At 40.9% G+C, this 12317-nt stretch overlaps 1 protein-coding gene across 3 annotated transcripts in view; it reads right to left on the minus strand.

The window, feature by feature from the left end:
• The window catches only part of Nckap5 (NCK associated protein 5), an 887342-nt gene that overhangs the window by 845849 nt on the left and 29176 nt on the right, over nucleotides 1–12317 (minus strand). The window contains exon 1 of one of the 3 annotated variants that reach the window (XM_076941058.1): nucleotides 10947–11106. The exons of the other annotated variants lie outside the window; for them this stretch is intronic. The gene's annotated coding sequence lies outside the window, so the exon portion shown is untranslated. Of the gene's footprint in view, nucleotides 1–10946; nucleotides 11107–12317 lie in introns of those variants that run through there. 3 annotated transcript variants of the gene reach the window in all.

Genomic DNA, 12317 nt, shown 5'->3' on the forward strand with positions numbered 1-12317 from the left:
TCCTGCCCAGAGAAATGACCTTGAATTTAAATGTGAAATGCTAGCCTGGTCTGAATGCCAAAAAGAGGCATTTAGCTCCTGACCAAGATGCAAGGGTCGTTCTGCTCTCTGTAAAGGGTGATAACCTTTCTTAGATCACTTGCCAGAAGTGGGGTGCTGCATCTCAGAGACCCCTGCAAGGACTCTAGCTGCAAAGGGCATTTCCGCCTCTCCTTCTTCCATCAAGGTGTCAATAATCACAATGCTCTAGACTGACCCAGCTTACTGTTCACAGAGGAAGAAACCACCCTCACATCTGATTTGTGGGACCCTCCCATTCCGAAAAGTTCTGTGTTCTTGCTTTTTTTCTTTGACTGTCAGTGAAAGACCAAAGGAACGCCCCCTCTGAAAATTTCCCTGTGTATTTGTGCTTGTAAACATTGTGTTTGTGTGTGTTGCTGCATGTTTCTATTTGTATATTTGTGTGTCTATACTCTATGTGTGCCTGTATTTGTGTAATTGTGTCCTTATGCGTCTGTTTATGTGTATATGGGGTTGTATTTGCTTTGTGTGTTTGGATATATGTTTATATGTATATAAATGGTGTATATTTGTGTTTGTGTGTATTTGTTTGGGTTTGTATTTACCTGTTGTTAGAAACCAGATGTTTTTCCAGCCCACCTCAGCACAGCGGCTACACCATCACTAGTCACTGAATTCAACACTTATCCCGCCATCTTAGCCTGTTCTCTCGTTCTGTCTCCTGATCTCTCTATCCGTCTCTGTTTCCCTGTTTCCCTGTCTCTGTTTCTCTCTCTTGTTCCAGCTATGAGGTGGCCTCCCCCATCTTCCCCAACCTCCCCCAACCCCATGCAAATAAATCTGTCTTGTGGTGTGACTTTTGCAGCATTCCTTGGCCCCAACCAATCCACCAAGGTCCTCCCCCAGTGTAAACCCTAACACTTATGCTTGCGTTAGTCTGTATTTATGTGTAGGGGGTGGGGGTACATGCTGGTTTATGATAATATGGCTTGTGTTTGAGTGTGTGCTGGCTTGCTACTTTCTAAAAAAAAAAAAAAAAAAAGATGTGCTTTTGTTTATATGTATGTATACTGGTATCTACAGAGGCCAGTAGAGGGCGTTGGATCCTCTAGAGCTGTAATTGCAGGTCATTGAGAGCTGACACGGGAGCTGGGACTTGAACCTGGGCCCGGTGTAAACACCAGTGAGCACTTTTACGTTCTGAGCTCTTCCTCCAGCTCCCGGATTTACTGTTTAGTCCTTAACAAAACAGCAAGATTCCTTACCCCTACACCCACAAAATCCCACCGAATCTGAGACTTACTCTACGATATCCTGCCAAATATGGAACTAAAGAAAAGGCTTGGTGGTTAAGAGCACTAGCTGCTCTTCCAGAAGACCTGGAAGGTTCAACTTCTACCAAGTACATGGTTGCTCACTACCGTCTGTAACTCCAGTTTCAGGGCATTAGATGACACCTTCTGGACTTCTTGAATACAAAGCATGCATGTGGTACACAGACACACATGCAGGCAAAATACCCATACATATAAGATAGAACACTACCTTTAAAATGTTTTAAAAGTTATTTTACCAAACATGAAAATATGGAGGACGGAGGTGTGGCAAATAAAGCCTCTTCCTGCAGGACCTGCTTGCTATCAGTGAACCCTTTTCTTTCCAAACAAGAAATCAGGTTCCCTCCCCCATTAGACCGCCACCAAATAATCCTTGTTTACAATTTACTAATCTTTTCTTTTACAGATTAAGCAACGAGATTGCGGCTTATTTGTTTAAAATTTTAATATATTTTGTGGAAGTATTTAGCCAAACTCTGCAGAATTTTTCCTAAAAGCTCAAATATAAGAAGTATTTTAGTTCCTCTGCTGTTAATTTGGTGAGAGATGAAACAGATTTCTTTCTGGGGATAGTGTACAACTTAGTCCTCTGTCGTGCCTAGGATACAATCATCTTCCTGTTATGACAGACTTTCCACGGCTCAGTGTTAACCTTGACATTCACAGGGAAGATAGGATGGAAAACTGAAACCATTGAAAATGGCAAAAGGCCTTTAGGAAACATCTCAGCCTAGGAGGGAAATAAGATCTTATTGTGTAAGCGACAAAGGAAGGAGGGTACAGTATATGTGTTTATTTTCAGATCACAGAACACAACTCATTAATTTCCAACGGAGAAAGAGAAACAGTTGCTTACAGCATCCAGGTTAAATTTAAATTGGGGGAGATGTGGTGGGGGGCAGGACTGGAAACAGCCCAGTCAGTAAACTACATATCATGGGAGCCTGAGGACTTTAGTCCGACCTCTAGAACCTATTTTAAAATGCCAGGCTTTGTTGCATGTTCTAGCCAGCCAACCTACACTACGTGCAGAACTTTGGGCTGAGGACTCTGTCTCAAAGGCAATTTCCTAAGGATGACACAGAAGGTTGTTCTATAGCCTCCACATGCATGCACACACATGCATGTGTACCCTGACATATACATGAACACACAAACATACACACACACAGCAGGCACATTTGAACCACAGCTTCAAATATTGAAAGCACTGTCTGACTATAACACGTTATAGGCTGGTGACTCATCCCAGTGGTCTTTTGGTCCTTCAAATGACACACATAGACACAAATCGTTCTGAACTGAATGATGACGAGCAGTGTGAGACTCCATGATTGTGAGCAACTGTTTAGGTTTTCTAGCCTTAAGTTCTTATTTTTCTCTCACTTCCTGTTTTTATTCTCTGTGTTGGGGGAATGCATACATGACATGGCGTACATGTAGACATCAGAGGAAGCCTGCAGAAGTTGCTTCCCTCCTTCCACCATGTGAGTCTTGGGGTTTGGATTCAAGTGTCAGGTTTGAGGACAAACACTTTCAGCTGTTGTGCCATCTTGCTGGTCCTTAAGCTCTTTTTTTTTTTTTTTTTTTTTTTTTTTTTTTTTAAATCAAATTAGCCATTGTTTGAGGGTATCCATTTTTCCTTATTGCCTCTTTGTTGATATATTGGTTTTGGAAACAACACTTCAACAGGTAATAGGTAAGTTTTTTATTCAGGTACTTACCACAATACAGCAGTGTGCGCAGGAAGAGGAAGGGGATAAATGAACGTGGGGAACTACTTCTGCTTGGTTTACCTACCTTCAGAAATACCCACTGGAAGCACAGTTGTCGTAACACTGTCTGTAAGCCAGTTTGCTGTAGCAATTGCTGTAGGAGAACCCACCTGCCACCCAGCATCACAGTGTATCACTTAGGGAGAAGAAATTTCTCGAAATCAATGATGGAGAACGGTTTTCAAGATGGAAACTTACCTACCTGTCCTAGCCTCCTATTCTGATTTATTTATTCTGTTCTATCATATTCTATTGTATACTATTCTAACCATATATTATATTCTGTATGTATATTCTATTACATTATTTACTTCTATTCTGTCTACTCCATTCTACCATATCCCATTATATACCACACTACTCTATTTTTATAATACATTTGTTCTATCTTTCTATTCTATTTGTTCTATCCTGTTCTTTCCTATCTATAATATTTTATTCTATCCTTCTAGTCTGCTTACTCTACTTGGTCTATGCAGTCCTGTTTTGTCTCTTATGTTTGGTTTATCCTGCCCTACCCTATATGTTCTGTTCTGTTCTGTTCTGTTCTGTTCTGTTCTGTTCTGTTCTGTTCTGTTCTAGTGCAGTTCACCACAATCCTTTGGCTGGGTATGACCTGAGCCATGGCTCTTTGATCTGATCTACAGGAATCTGTGAGAATTACCTTCTACTGTTCCCTCAAGCCCACATAGGCACTGATTCTATGTGAAGCCTCTTTATGTGCTTTCTTCCTTGTTTTAGGGTGGTCCAGCAATCCCGTCCAAAAGTGGGAATGAGGTCCTCATGCAGTCTTGGGCAGCATGTGTTTATACTTGAGCTAAAGTCAAGAGTGGGCTGCATCCAGGGGCTGCTAGTAGAAGTGGAAAGAAAGTGCTCTTTTCTTCCCCCGCCCCCTGTCACTCTTAGCTCCTGAGGGAATGCTTAGAAAGAGAGAAGCCACAGGATCTTCTTCTGGGGTGGGCTCTCTCAAGATCCATTGCTTCAGAGCCCAAGTTTAGTTCCAAGATTTCACATTTCAGGAGTTTCCACCCATGAGCCTCTGGGTCCCTCCTACAAACACACACAACACTGGGGCTGTACCACAGATCTCCAAGCTCCTACACGTTGGAACACCGCAGAGCTCCAGGCTTCCTCTTGGCCCTTCTCTGGGTGTATTTTTGTTCAGAGACATTCTCAAACACTAGAATTTTGGCAGCAGGATTGGAGGGATTAGAATGCTCAGAACAACAGTAAACAGGTTGGCAATAACGGTAACACAGTTGCTACAGGATGTCCCACAGTGTGTAAGTGTTCAGTTTAGTGCACCCTTCATTTGGTATCTTTTCAGTACTACTTGGCTAGAACCACTTCCTGCACTCGCAGCCCTTTCCTAGACTCTGGCACATTCCCACATATGCAATGCATTTGAATTCCATTTTCCATATGTCATATTATTTGGATTTAATGTTCCAACTGTGAAATACAGCTGAAAAGAGGGGAGTTTCAGATTAGGAAGAAAAAAAAAAAACCTTTGCATAATGATGGAAGCTCAGCCATCCCCAAACTACCAAAAGCAACTGAAACAAATCAGCCCATGTCTGTGTTGGTGGCACAATGTACAGAGCACTCAACAGCATTTACCAAGTGCTGGTGGGATGTTCTCCAAAGGAGCACACATGTACACACTTAAGCAACCCTCAAAAAAAGTCATTTCACTGATCACTGGGAGAGGCTTGGAGATTGTTCTGAAAGAACTTTTGTGAAAGAAAAGAAATTAATTTGTTATTATTGCAGGCTGAATTTATTTTAGCATTGAAAACAGAAAGTCAGTTGGAAAAACCAAAATACCTGTTAAAATTCTGTAGTCCTGGGAGCTACTGAGATGGCTAAATAGGCGAAGACACTGGACACCAAGCCTGAGAATAGGAACAAAATCCTTGGGACCCACAAAGAACAAGAAGAGAATGCAATGACTCCTGCAAGTAGTTCTCTGACCTCTGTGAGCACAACACACACACACACACACACACACACACACACACGCACACGCACACGCACACACACACACACGAATGCACATTCAAAGCAAATGTTAAAAATTAAACAGTACATTTGTAGTCCCAAAAATGAACAAGGCACACTTTATCTTTGAGATAAGATGTATATTCCATACATATGCATCACATCGATGCACATATCTTTCACATTACATACACATCTTAAAGGTGAAATGACATCAACTATAAAGAATCTGAATAAGAGTAAGAAACAGTGACCAAGCGTCTAGCAATCAGCCTTCAAGAACTGCAACTGGGTTTCTTGCACATTGGCTTGTATAAAAAAAAATGAACCAGGATTTTTTGCGGAAATCAATAATCACAGTGTGAAGCCTGCTCTACCCACCCCAAAACAGTTTGTTACACCCAAAGCTAAGGAAGATATCAAAGAATTCATAGTTGGAGCTGAAGAGATGGCTCAGTGCTTAAGAATGTGTACTTCTGAGGCTGGTACCCAGCACCCATATCAGGTATTGTACAACTACCCTTGAGTCTAGCTGCAGGGGATCTGGAGCCCCCTTCTGGCCTCTAACAGTCCCTGCACTCACAATCACATCTACAGGGCACATTCATAATTTAAAAATAAAATATGTCTTTAACAAAAAAAGGAATTCAAAGGTTATGCCAAAAGGACTCTGGACCAACTAGAAGAATGTCCTACTGACCAGAGATTAAAAAAAAAATCTGAGCAGCAATTAATAACAACTGCTAAAATTGAAATGCATAAAATTTTCAATATATAATTTCATGATTGTAAAAATGAAATCTGTGGTCACCACTGGAGAATGGTAAAACTACTAACATTGTATTGAAAACAATTAATAGCAACAAAGGAGCATTTATAGCTTATTTCACAGGTAGCCGGTGAGTCACAGAGCTTTTTATGGAGCTATTCCTCTAATTAAGTAAGGCTAAAAGAATAAATTAGAATAATTTCCCAAGTTTTGCAGCTTATTAATAAATTTGCACAACAACATTCATTATAGCTGTAATTTCTTGTTAAAGGTCATTGTCACCTCCAGCTTCTTCCCTTTTCTCCCTCCAAACCCTTCCATGCACACACCTTTCCCCTCTGCTCTTTCAAATTCATGGCTTCTCTCTCTCTCTCTCTCTCTCTCTCTCTCTCTCTCTCTCTCTCTCTCTGTGTGTGTGAATATATATGAATAAATATATAAATATATATTTCTAAATATATAAATACAATCTTTCAGTCCATATTATGTTATCTGTATGTATGTTTTCAGGGCTGACCATTTGGCATTGAATAGCCAATTGCTGTGCCCTTCCCTGGGAAGACTGTTTCTCCAGCTCTTAGCATTCCTTGGTTTTCTCTCATCCTTTGTCTGGGTTTGAGGCCTCCTGATCTTTCCAAATTGCTTTGTAAAAGATGAATGTCCTAGGGGTGCTTAGACCATGAGGTGATACTGCAGGGATGGGATTAATGCCACTATACAGGGGGATTCAATCACATTCTGGATTCCTTCCATCATATAATGGGACAATAAAAAAGGTTCTCTATGCATGCTGTGAATAGGAATAGAACATGACTGAGAATCAGACCCATAGATTAATGTAGTCCTCATCCCTGGTCATAATAAATAGAATAAGATTAGGAATAGATTAATACAACTCTCAACCCTGGTCATAGAAGCTTCTTTTTGTGTCAGTCAGTGGTTGATCCAGAAACATGTAACTGGTCAAAGTACAGAGAATAAAAGCAGAAGTTGAATGCTCAGCCCTAAGTGGGGCATCCATAGCAACTCTTCCAAGACTGAGCCAAAAGAATGTAAGAGATGGACAATGGGAAGGAGAGCCATGAAGTGCTGTGTTCTGGACATGGCATGGCTATTGCACTCTACCTCACAGTGCCTGCACAAGACCTAAATCAAGCCATTCAACATTCTAGCATGATTAGAGGAAGGGACTCACAGGTCCCCACCCCTAACTGAGGTGCTTTTAGCAGTTACTGGTTGAGGGATGATAGGGTATGGGGAAAAGAGACATTTTCCTTTGGAGTGTAGCCACTGGTAGGTTGCTCATGTCCCAGAGATGCCTCCACAGCCAAGCACATGCAAGCAGTACTAATGGTATACAGTGGGTTATTAAAAGTAAGACTGAGATGGGAGGATGACATAATAACCAGGATATAATAGCTATGTGTATGAAATTTTTCAAAGAATAGATTAAAAACTATTTTTGAAAGATTTGAGATTAGATGCATTTTAATGTGGGTAAAAGTTATACATTGATTCAATATGTTTTTTCCAATTTTTAAAAATTTTTTCAGAGTAAATTTTTAAGGAGGACATGTATTTTATATGACTTCAAAGAAATGGAGTTATTGGGGGGAAAATATCTACTTATATCACAGGTCAGAATAAGCTAGAAATACATTTAATAGTTAACTTTTAAAAAAGGATTTCATATGAAAAATGAGAACTCCATAAATAAATAAATAATATTTTTCTCTTGGTAATAATAAATTCCATCATGAAATCAACCACAAAGGAAGATATGTTGACATTAAAAATGTTGAAATTCATATATCTTTAAAAACAAAAGATAAAAATATTTGTACAAATTGTGACAGATTAATGGTTTCTGTTATTTCTGTATTACAGGAAAAAATCAAAAGGAGCTCAAGAAAATGGATATAAAAAGAGTATTCACAAAGCAGAGAACAGAAGAGCTAAGCAGCATAAAAATATTTAACCACCATGAACTATTAAAGATGGGTAAGTGAAAATAGAACATGTAATTACCATGTTTTAAAACTCATAATATATAATACTGGCATCTGATGTTTTTACAAAGGCCTGAAAATAGACCACTATCATCCCAAGTGGCCCAGCCTTGTAGGACCAGCACAAACCTGGGAATAGCTGGTTCTCTGTTAACCTATAGAGCCACAAAAAGCTATGTGCCTGATGCCTTATGTGTTACATTCTGCAAATTTTGAATAATAAAAGCTGAATTATTGAAAATAATCAGAAACATAGACAACCAATTTTTTTTACAAAGGTGTTCATTTTTAAATCATTTATATTAATAAAGTTTGAACCAACTAAATGACCTATAAGAAAGGGTACTTAATTATGTTAACTTTAGACTTGAAGGTTACAAAATTATTTTTATTTTATATTTAAACTAATTTTATTATATTTGTTTATTTACTTATTTAGTGGTGTGTGTGTGCACATGTGTATGTGCACATATGAGTGCATGTATAGACATCCCATGACGTACATTTGGAGGTCACAAGACAACTCGGAGGAGTCTATTTTTGCATCTACTACTTGGACCTTGTGATCTAAACTCAGGTCACCAAGCTTAGTGGCAACCACCTTTACCTACTGAGCCTTCTAACCAGTCTGATAAAACTATTAACACCCAGGATTTTGAACTGGGTTTAGTAGTATGAGTCTGTGATTCCAGCATGTAGGAGGCAGAGCTGGACAATCCCCCATGCACTTGAAGCCAGCTTTGGCTATATAGGAGGTTCTAGGCCTCTCTTATTTTCTGCCTGGGACAAAGATGTCCCCTCATCTATAGCAGAACCCAAAGGTTAAATGATTGAAATGAGTCAGAAATGACATCAGGAAATGTTTGCTTTTGGGAAAGCTGCCCAGGATCCAGGCTCAGGCAAACTGAAGCCTGAGAAATCACAACAGATAAGAAAGGATAAAGCTAGATCCCACGAAGCAGCTAATAGCTCCCAAGTAGTCTGCCTTTCATAAACCCAGTTACTCTACTCCCCAGCCCTAAGAGATGAGAGCACCAGTAAGAGGCAGAAGTGGGTGGGACCAGAACCCAAACCAGCCGGATTAGAAAACTCATGTGCTTTGGCAGATGCCAAAGAACACGCATCTAAAGAAACACATCTCGATGAATCAGGCCCTTGACTACATCCATCATTCCCCCAAATCACATAATCACTAAAAGGCTACCCTGTCCAGGGCTGGGTCTAAGGTAAGAGCCTGTTGTGAGCTACCTCATCCCCAGCAAAGAAGGAAGCTTAATCCTTGGAACAAGAGTTCTCATCTGACTGAACACGTTAGATCGAGAGTCTTACCAGCCACCTTGGTCTCACTCCATCACAGCCCAGTGTCTCTGCAGCCTCCCTCATACACATTGAATACTTCACACATGAAGTAATGGAACACAGAGCTGGGGGCGGTGTGCTAGCGTTCAGGTTCCCATTTAAATTTACAGCTCGCTGCTTGAAGAGTCCCCGGGCTCTGACTAAGGTGGTGATTATGCTGTCCATCAATTAGCTTGCATTTCAGCACAATATTTGGGGCCCCTTTCTACTCCCTCATAACAGAGAGCTGTTTAACTCAACACACACACACACACACACACACACACACACACACACACACACACACACACACAGGTTCTCTCCCAGACATTATTACTGAGTTCTAGGACGTGTGTCACCCAGATGTGTCTGCCACAATGTGTTCATTGTACTGAAAGAATTACCAGAAATATCTTCTGTGCTAGTAAACTTCTGTGGCAGAGAGCAGTTGTTCACCACAGCCCTGCTTTTTCATCAGCCGAATTAGAATTAATCGTTCTGTCTGCACATAGCGTCCATTGCGACATTTAATGTCACAAGCTAGTGAATCTTTCTTGGATGATTTTCCAAGGAAAGTTGCTTTTAGGGAATCCTTGTTGCTGAGTGTGGAAACCCTCTGTGAACTCCATAGATGGTTGTGCTGATAAAGAAGGAGAGTGGTATAGATTAACACCTCTACTTGTTCTTTTGTAAACCTGAAATTTGGATTTAATGGGCAGCCATACACAGATAGAGAAAAAGACAAAATGTGAGAAGTCAGGTCAAGCACCTGCAAAGATGAATGCCGAGATGGCTCAGTAGGTAAAGTTACTTGTCGCCAAGCATGATAATTTGAGTTTGATCACTGGATTCCACATGGTGGATAAAGAGACCCAACTCCCATACATTACACCTTGAACTCTATATGCATGCCATGCCATGATTATATGTGCATGCATGCATATGTGCACATATATGCAAACACACACTCATATAATATTCTCAATAACATAAATACCTGCAAACTGACATAAAAAAAATCTGTTAGAATGGATAAACTACCTATATCTATTTTATGCTATGTGATAACTTTGTTGAAAGGAAAATAGGGGTTGAGGGAACTTGAACATGCTGCAAAAGCTGGGGGGGGGTTCATGGGTTTTTATGGGAGAGTGAACTCACCATGAGATTCGAGAATCCAGTTGTATGACCATTAGCCTGCCAGAATATTCAATATAGAAATAGAACTCCCCTGGGAATAGTGGAAACTAAAGGAATTATTCTCCGAATCTAGCAAGGAAGACTCATGCCATTTATGCAATTGTAGCTATTCTCCCATTCTGATCTTATTTATAAAAAAATCCAATCTTGTTTGATTTCATATAGTCTTAAATCCAAAGGCAAGCAGTTTTATTATATTCGCCTTCATTTATTGGTTGTATATGTGCATGTGCACAAGCCCAGAGTGAGTGTGTCGGGGTCAGAAGACAATTGAGGGAATCAGTTTTCTCCTTCTACCCTTTGGGTCCCAGGGATCAAACTCTGGTTGTCAGGCTTGGTGGCAACCACATTTATCCTCTGAACTATATGCTGCTACCTGTAGATTTGTTGAAGGCTATCAAACATTCACACTAAGCTCTGAAATAAGGCAAAAAGAGGAGAATGATTTGCATGTAAAAGCTTAAAATAAAAGACAGAAAAATAACCATGATTTTACCTTTCTCCATCATCTTCTCTGCCTGTTTTCTCTCTGGCTTTACCTGCTTCTGTTGTCTGGGTAAGGCTCTTGAATGTTCCTGTGTAATCCTAGCCATCCATGAGAGGCCAGTCAGGGAGCTAGGAGGGCTCTGCAAGAAGGATTTCGGAGGCAAGACAGAATCAGGAAGTGACTGCCCTATCCGTGACCAAGTCCTGCTCTGCTGTGGCTAATGTCTGGCACTAACCATGAACCCAGGAAGGTAAGCAAACACTTAGGCTCAGCTTCCTGCCAGGGCAGAGCTACCCTCTAGCCGCTGCTAGGAAAGATCACTCTGGAAGGCTGTGGTTCAGCCAGTTTAACCAGCTCCACTTGAAGGATCCCCTCCCCCCCCAACCCTCAACACACACCTCAGTAGTGAGGACCAGAGAAGGCAGAGCTTTGTTGAGCAGAGCCACCTTGAGTTCAGAGATAAACTCACCATCAAGTGCCAGTATCACTTGTCTCAATGGAGAGTACCATAGAAAGATATCTCCTAAAGATGCTCAGACATCCATCTGTGTGCAACATGCATTAGCCCACCCATCCATCCCAATCATGTCTGGCTCCTTTACCAAGATGAATATAAAAAAGCCTTGCCTACAGTGCTTGGCAGTCTCTGCATGGTTTTTGGCTATAACAAATCACCGGAGAGCATGAATCAGGCAGCCAGATGGGAGGGGAAGGAAAACAGGGATTGATCCACCCAGAAAACATATTGGGGATGGAGAGATGAAATACTTTTATCTAGGGTTAGGTCTCTGTGGAGCTGGGCCAGTGGGTTTCATAAGCAGCCAGGCCTGTAAACAGTCAAGACCCACCCTCTCAGGCATTACAGTGTCCTAAGCAGTGACAGGAATCTCCTGACTGCCAGAGCACCCTTTATCATGCTGAGGTACTGTAATAAGAACGCTGAATGCTGAGGAACCGGATTACTGGCTTCCAACAGCATTCAGTGCAATCATTTATAGCAGTAAATAAATGTTAGGAGAGCTCACAGGGAAGCCATTATCTAAATGCCTAAGTATGACAGGCTTGTGTTAGGCCAGGCATGCATTTCTGGCAGTGCGACTACATGTCTGCTCACAGCATCTTTTTTTAGATGACTTTGAAAAACAATGTCATCACTGGGATATTGCAAACCAGAGCAAGTTTCGTCTTTGTTTTTCCTGCTTGATGGAAGGGGGGAAATGACATTGGTCCCCATGCCATTGAGAGGAAAGGGATTTGCTTTGGTGAAAGGCACTAGAACTTTCCTCTGGAAGGCCTTACTATTGAAATAAACTCTATTACTTTTAATTGTCTCACAATTTATGGACTGAATACATTTGTTTTGACAGCAAGCCACATGCT

Source organism: Arvicanthis niloticus, chromosome 10 (assembly GCF_011762505.2).
Source record: "Arvicanthis niloticus isolate mArvNil1 chromosome 10, mArvNil1.pat.X, whole genome shotgun sequence".
Taxonomy (NCBI): domain Eukaryota; kingdom Metazoa; phylum Chordata; class Mammalia; order Rodentia; family Muridae; genus Arvicanthis; species Arvicanthis niloticus.